Source organism: Tachypleus tridentatus, chromosome 10, assembly GCF_004210375.1.
Source record: "Tachypleus tridentatus isolate NWPU-2018 chromosome 10, ASM421037v1, whole genome shotgun sequence".
Taxonomy (NCBI): Eukaryota; Metazoa; Arthropoda; class Merostomata; order Xiphosura; family Limulidae; genus Tachypleus; species Tachypleus tridentatus.
Window position 1 is genome coordinate 46,958,200 of NC_134834.1, and position 8,522 is coordinate 46,966,721.

An 8,522-nucleotide genomic window follows, 5' to 3' on the forward strand; every position below is an offset into this window, starting at 1 on the left:
TTACTCGAACATTTCACAGAGCGAGAACGCTTACTACCGACAAATCAATTAGCTTCATGCATTAAGACGGGCGACTAACGTGCAGCGCTTTAAATTTATGCGAAAAAGCCACCATTCTGGTACGATCTATACTGCAGCAAACTCGTAGTTGACACTAGCAATACAAGCAGGAGAAATCTGTTAGTGGGGCATTTACTCGATTATGGTTCAGGAGTGCTTGTTTGGCAGATGACGAGAAACGAAGTTTATAGCCTAATACACGATGTTTGCTTTCCTTACCATGAGCAGGATTGTTCAAACGTTCTCGTATTCATAAGCTTCTGCGAAAGGGGCTTATATACAAATCGAGGAAAAGACCAATTAATTTAATCCCATGGACCCTTACTGAAGTGCATTTGGTCAAATAAAGTTTATATGATTTTTACTAAATTTAGATTAACTTCGCTGTTAACATGAATGCAGTTTCCACATAACAGCAAAGGCAATATCATTATCTTCGACACTATAAAAGTTATCAGTACATAAACAAATTACAAATTCTACACTATTTGAAGCAGTTTTTATCTATCGAGCATGAGGAGTTAGCCTGATATTACAGGAAAATACTTTTATATTCATTACTTTTTTTTTGCTCTGTCAGCTTACAATGTCGTTCGTGTTTCGTATTATAGAATGACAATCTGAAGTAATGTTACTTACATCAAAACAAGATAGCACTAGTTTCAAATCAAACATATTCAAACCAATAATCATAGCAAGTTATAAACAATGTAAAACAAGGTAATCAATATATCTTAGGCCAATTATTCAAAAATTAACGTCAGATAACACTACTATTATACCTCTTGCAAGAACTGATGCAAATCAAATAATACGTTATTGAAAGAGCCTTTCATAAATATTGCAAGTGACTTATGCATATACATATAACAAAGCTACATTGTTATTAAAGCCATATATTTTTAACAATACACATTTTCGGTGTACTCAAACTATATATTCAACAAAACAAAGATGTAATGTTGTTACAGAATTGTGTATCTAACATTGTATATCTAATCAATATATTTACCAATATACGTTATAAATATGAAGCAAAAATATCGTAACCTATACAGCTTTCAGCACGTTAGTTAAAATAGTTGCTATCACATAAATTAGCGAGTCAAATGACAGCTACGATCGGACAGCGATGAAATGAAATTTATCAGAGGTATATTCTGACGTTTAGCGGTAATAGAAAATGCAATGGCACCAAAACTTGATTGATTTTGGGAAGGGTATGTAATAGTATTTCTGATGAAAACTATTCATACACCCATACTTCAAATATATGTTCATTTCAAATTCACAGGACGGAGATATCCTTGGTTTACTTAATAACGTTAGAAAACAAAAGTATTATGGATCTACTTGATAAAGAGACCTGCAATAAGTTACAATTAGAAGTTACACTTCCCGGCATACTAAGAAAACCGTGGCGTATTGTAACATGTGAAAACCCACGTAATCACAAAGGTCAATGGCAAAAACCGTCTACATGACCCAGGCAACAATATTACCCAACATAATTAAGAAAATTCTCTGCTTGAAAAGGAGAGCCAACAGAGTATTGTTCAATAAGATAAGGCTTTTAGTCACATCTCTTTTTCAATTGCTGTGCATCTCCAAGTAGTTGGAGAATTAAACTGATGGGTATTCATTCTATTCTATATGAATAAATACTGTTCAATTTGCTGGACCTAGTGCTTATAGACTTCTGTGTGATTGGATTATTGAAAGGGACGGTGGGAAACTTTTGTATGTATATACTAGTTGGATTTTGTGAAGCACAGAAGAAAGAGAGTTGTTTTTAGGACATTATATCATTATTAAGAACAACAAATGACGTGACAACATGACGAGGATCCATAATCATTTTACTTTAATGCAGTTGAATCTATGTATATTGAACATTAAAATACTGAAATATGTAAATAGGCGTATAACAATAAAATATTCATCTCAATTATACAATAGATAAATTCCCTGTCAATCTGTCAGATCTGCATAAACTGACCACAGAAATACAACAGCTTGTTTGTAATTAAGTACACAGCTACAAAGAGAGTTCTGCCCACCAAGGATATTGAAACCCGGTCTTTAGAAGTGTGAATCCGCGGACATACTGCTGTACCATGGAAGGAGAGGTGCGAAATGTGACAGAAATGTATTTATTAAAGCAACTGATTTGAACATGTCACCATATAAAGAGTTAACATAATTCTTTATTATAGTAAACAAATACATTAACCGTGTAACCATATGAATATTTAACACAATCATTGATTGTAGTGAAGAACTTAAGGGAAAGAATAGGGATTTTAAACAAAATTATTCATTGAAGAAAGTAACTTGTAAAGTATCTAACTTGTTCATAAATATAATAGAAGTGGTTATGCCATAAAATTATAGATACTTAATAGAATTATTATAACAACACAACAATACGTAGATTCAATTACTTAGCTGATATACATCAGGAAAATGGAAATATTGATTGTTGATTATAGTTGGAAAATAGTAAAAAATTAGAATAAAACACAATACACCAATCCCAAATAAGGCAAGTAGTAAGTTTATAATTATAATACTTATTATAGTTTTAAATAATGGAACTACTACTATTTATATGAAACAGAGAGGTATTCACAGTCGTACCCGAACTGAAATCAAGACACTGAAAATCTGTTTTTTGTTTTCAGTGTTACTGTCTCGTTAAAGTAATTTTCCCCATGTGTTTGTTTATTGTAAGACGACGGTACAGGGCAAGTTTGTTTGAGTAAGAGGGGGCTTATACGCCCATCTGTAGGACTTAAATATGCGTAAATGAGAATATCACATGACATCCATATAAGTAACTTGTCAAATGGAGTTGTTTATCGTTTTTCGTTTAACATTAGGTAATTTATCGTTATCTTTGGCATATGTTTTATGTGGCCCAGGAATGGTCTAAGCACTAGGGGTAGCGTGCTTGACTGTGAATCTGAGAGTCTATAGTTCACGTTTAGTTGACACGAAATCGCACTTCGCAGTTTGGAAGAGTAAAATCCTGCTGTTCTATTAAAACTGCTCAAGAGTTAGGGATGGGCGATGTAGGCTAACTGGCCTCCTAATAGTCTATCAGTTGAAACATAGGGAAGGCTAGTACAAATAATCCTTGGGTAGCTGTGTTTTGAAAATCTGAAACCAATAACAAATTTTTTATATGATAAATGTTTCGAACATGTTCTACTATCATTCTAATCACCCACGTTTTTATTCCATTCTTTATAAGTATTTTCTAATCTTCAGCGTTCAGACTTTTTATCAGTAATTACTCTACTTATTAATATATATATATCTTAAATATGGTTTACAATTTACAAATATTTTACCTTCATATTATACTCAACGAACCTATTAAACTCTTTAATCCATTTTAAATTTGTTTAAAAGGTCATAAATCGTTGGAATTTCAAAAGACATTTATAAAAATACGTGTTTTTAGTGGCACATGCTTTCCAATCGTTCCATTCAACAATTACAATAGGGAAGGAAGCTACCTGCGTGTTAGTCGAGCTGTCATCAGTTTGTAATATAAGATGATGTATGACAAAGTGATAGTATTCCGATTCTAGCGATTTCTTTCACGTCACGTTTCGTTTGGTCTGGATCTAGTTACTGTTAATGTGACCTAGCCTTATGGATTTTCAAGAAAGCGTGAACAACAATAATGTGTTCAGGTCGTTTTCTATCTAATCCTTTAGAAATCCACCAATTATTCGCCCAGTAGGTCCGGGTATGGGAAAAGTCAACGAACAACAGAGCTACGTCTCTGCTATAGTCATGTACATTAAAATTAGTTTGGGGTCACAAAGCACACTATATAGCTTCCCTCTACGGAAAATAGCCCATCGAAGTGGCACAGGAATGGATAGGGGATCTCGCGCTTTTGTATATCCCATGGTCGCAGGTGTGAATTACATTGGTTAAAACGAACTGAGGTGGTGCCTTTGCACCTCAGTCAACTAGAGTCACACAGAAACTTTCCAACAATTTCATGAAACTGATGTATGTCGTAAAAAGTTATTTGAAATCCAGCTACTTAGAACGATACAAATTAGAAAACTCAAATTATTTATAAATCTGACTGACAACGTAACAGAAAAACAAAGAGTTTATAGAACTAATATTGGTTAGTTCTTATCTGGGTTTGTTCACACTTTATCTACGTAATAGACAGCTATATTGATCATTATCTTATGAAAAAGTGAGTTCGCATTTCTTATAAATTCGTCCAATTTTATTTAGTTTAGCACGATTATATATGCGTTAGTATGTTACTTAGAAGTGACTTTGTTTTTTTTCTGACTTTTACGAGATCTTCTTCGTCGAGGTGATAGTCTGTTTAGAATAGAACGTCTGTTGTAGCTCTCACGAGATTCGTTTAAATTTGAAAGATAACAAACATAATGAGGCATGAAACACCATAAATAAAATACAATTCCAATACAATATAGTTATTTGCACAGTAATTCTTTATTTCAACACTGAAGAATAACAAAATTGCAATTCTTTCCTAGGTATTGAAATACAAGATTTGTTTAAATCCAATCTTTATTCTAAACCAGGATTAACTGAATTGTAAATTGTATAAAAACAAAGTTAAGTACATCTCATTATATAAAACTGAACATTAATAATAAACCAATTAAAAATATATAAAAACTTCTGTAAGACTTTTAACAGAATTTACGAACTATAGACAAAAGTTTACAGTTTGTAGTCAATGACCAAACTTATTATTTTGCCTAAATTCTGTTCAAAACATTATTTGTAGATACTTTTGTTTTTATTTGAATTTTAGCGAAATTGCTGTTTCATTAGACGTTATAGAAAAGTCGGCATGGTCTAACAGTGTATAATAAAGAACATTTCATTGCTAAGCCCATCTAATAAACGTCCAACGTTTGATTGAAAAAGAAATGTTTATTTGGAAGAATGTTACTAAATCAGTTTCGAGTTTATCATCTCTGAGTGTGTCCACACCTATCAGACAACACTATTTTAGAAATAGATAAGTTGGTGATGATTTTACTTCACGTTTTCAATGTATCATAAGGTCATAAGGACTTTTGAAAAGATCTAAGTCTTAATTAGTTTTATTGAAGCATCCTATTATTTTAACCGATATCTACCTTTTGTATTTAAACACCTGAAGTTGAAGAATGAGAGTAAAGCGTGAAGACGATTAGTGTGACACCGCGCAGTGTTCAGTTCATCAGGGAACTGTTTGTATTCAAAGCCTATCACATTTATTGCAAAGAAAAAATAGCGCGTTACCAACGGCTTTGAAATCAGACCATGCATAGTTGAGTTTCCTAGACGGGCCAGTTGGAATATTAATTTATGAATCGGAGCTTCCTACACCCCTCAGAAGTTATTTGATACAAAAAATGAAGTTGATATTCAGATAAGATAAATGCACTATGTTATAAAGGGCCACCAGCCGTTCAGACTAGAAGCACTTATTACAAACAACACAAAAACGTAAGTAAACCAACCTCTACGATATTTTATTTTTTGTTATGCATCTAAAGCTTCAATTTCTTTGTTTGAATATTAACTGTGATCATGAGTTCAAGAAACTAATTTCATTATTCTGTGAATTTGATTTGTCATTACTTACATTTTCATAGACGACCTTGACAATAACAAATGTGTTATAACTGAAGATATTTCCTCTAACAAATTAACATTTACTCGTGACGTTTTTCTATCTTTTCGCATGTAAAACTAGTCTTGTTTATCGAACTCCTGTAAAACTATTCGTTTTGAGCAAACGTTTTACAAACTAATATTTCAAATTACTTTTCTGAAAACGGTGCTATTTTAAAAGTAAAATCAATAAATCACGAGAAAAAATATTCAGCACAAAACCGACTTAACATCAACATTTTAAAATGTTCAATAAGATTGTGTTTGTTCTTCATCTACGTTTGTTGTTCATAATGTTTAGTTATTGATTTTTTGTTACCATGCTAGCTTCTTATTTGATAAAAGTGACTCGAAGGATCTGAGTACAAACATGAAGACAACATTTGTTTGTTTGTTTTTGAATTTCGCACAAAGCTGCTCGAGGACTATCTGTGCTAGCCGTCCCTAATTTAGCAGTCTAAGACTAGAGGGAAGGCAGCTAAGCATCACCACCCACCGCCAACTCTTGGGCTACTCTTTTACCAACGAATAGTGGGATTGACCATCACATTATAACGCCTCCACGGCTGAAAGGGCGAGCATTTTTGGCGCGATGGGGATGCAAACCCGCGATCCTCAGATTACGAGTCGCATGCCTGAACACGCTTGGTCATGCCGGGCCATATTCTAAATAAATAAAAAGCCACGTATAAAGTTGACTCCACATTAGGTTAGGGATTAATTACTAAACATTGAAAGGGTTTTTTTTTATGTAAACGTTTTATAGTTAATATCTAACTAATGAAAGTGCAAATAATCTATGGAACTATAAGAAAAATTTAGTTTTGATTTTTTTTTTTCAAAAATTTGATTATATTGAGATAGTTAGTTAATATACAACAGCATTTAATAATATTTACTATATAATAAATGGGTAAATAGCAGTGATATTTCCCTACACCTAAATTTTTTTTGTTGGTTAATTGTTAAGTATAAAAAAAACACAACGGGAATTCGGTGCTTTACTACCAGGGGTATTAAAACCTTATTTTTTAGCGTTGTAAGCATACACACTTACCTATGTACACTTAAATAAAAACTAATTCTTTATACAGTAATGAGGATGTTTTATGATATACCACCTGATAGTATATAGGGTTGGTATTCTTAAGTTATTGATTATATACCAATGAATAATATAGTATTGTCTCTTTTGTTTGTTTTTCGAATTTCTCAAAGTTATTCGAGGACAGGACTATCTACGCTGACGTCTCTAAATTAGAGGAAAGTCATGATCTAGAGGGAAAACAACTAGTAAACATCACCTATTGCCCACTCTTGATCTACCCTTTACCAACAAATAGTGGAATTGATCGTCCCATTATAACGCACCCACTATTGAAAGGGAGAACATGTTCGGAGAGGGTATTCAAACCTGCGACCCTCAGATTGCTAATCGAGCATCCTAACCCACAGGTCATGCCAGGCCAGCAGTAACGGCACCAAATATTTTATTATATACATAATTATTACATACGGCGTTGATATTTCTAAATTATGGATTATATCTAAACAGATAATAAAATAATGATATTATCAAGCAGTTTATTACAAACAACCTGGTTATTCGACACTTGATGTTTCATAATGACAGTTCATAATATAGCAGATTTACTGTTGTACATTTATATTAGTGTATACGTTTGTTTCAATATAGCTTTTTTTATGCATGTGACGCGTATTGTTGGATGTGTATTGCGTAAACCCCCCCTTATCTCTAAATTTTTGGAAGATTCTCGAGAACAAGAATCAACAATATGTGGTTTACGTGTTTTTGAACATTGTTGAACGTTCGGAAATCTCGTTTTAAACTATATAAACCAATGCGCCGAGAGACAGAATATTATTATTGGTCAGCTACAGCTGATATTTCCAAATGCTTAATTATATAATCATACAGCTCTGACACTTTCGAACACCAAATGATGATATACAGCTTGAACTATCCAAATACTCCAAAATATAAAACAAATCATAGATCACTGAAGTTTCAAAGTATTTAATTATTTGCTAAGTGGTTATGTAGCAATCATATGTTTTTAATAATGTAGTGTGTTTCAATTGGTTCAATAAAACACTGGTTATTTGAAAAAACTTTTATCCGAACTGATCATATAGCACTAATACTTCCGAAGTTTTGAATACATAGAAATTACTGGCTGTAAAGAATAGGTTGTCTGGGATTGATGTATTAAAATATTTGGTTATTTATCAACAAGTAATACAATACTGATATTCTCAAACAAATATTTTTCAGAAGGTTGTCGCCCGCTGGTACGGCGGTAAGTCTATGTATTTACAACGCTAAAATCAGGGGTCGATTCTCTTTAGTGGACACAGCATATAGCCCGATGTGGCTTTGCAGACACGACCAGAAGATTATATATAGCTTCGACAGTTCTAAAAAAGAAAAAGAAAAATTAAAGGCCAACTGAATATAACAGTGATGTCTCTCGGAATTTGAATAATGCTTTCTGGTTAAATAAAAGTGATATTTTCAAAAAGTTGTGATAACTTGGTTTTGTGGTATATATGTATAATCATATTACTTCATGATTGAGAGAGATGTATATTATTAGCCCAGATTTACCGAGAAACTGCTTTCAAACTGTAAATTTTATACATGGAAATTAGTTAAATACTGTAAGGTTTAATATTACTTTAATTTTATCTTTGTTTTTTCCGAGTTACAGTGAGTGTGTAGTGATAAGAGTGAATTTTCTATCTATCTGATTTGAAGTCGC

At 32.6% G+C, this 8,522-nt stretch overlaps 1 long non-coding RNA gene across 1 annotated transcript in view; it reads left to right on the top strand.

Moving 5' to 3' along the window:
- Positions 1–8,296, top strand: part of LOC143229199 (uncharacterized) — a 58,905-nt gene extending 50,609 nt beyond the window's left edge. Inside the window, exon 4 of the long non-coding RNA XR_013015731.1 lies at positions 8,036–8,296. This is a non-coding gene — a long non-coding RNA (uncharacterized LOC143229199). The remainder of the gene's footprint in view (positions 1–8,035) is intronic.
- Positions 8,297–8,522: the final 226 nt, after the last annotated feature.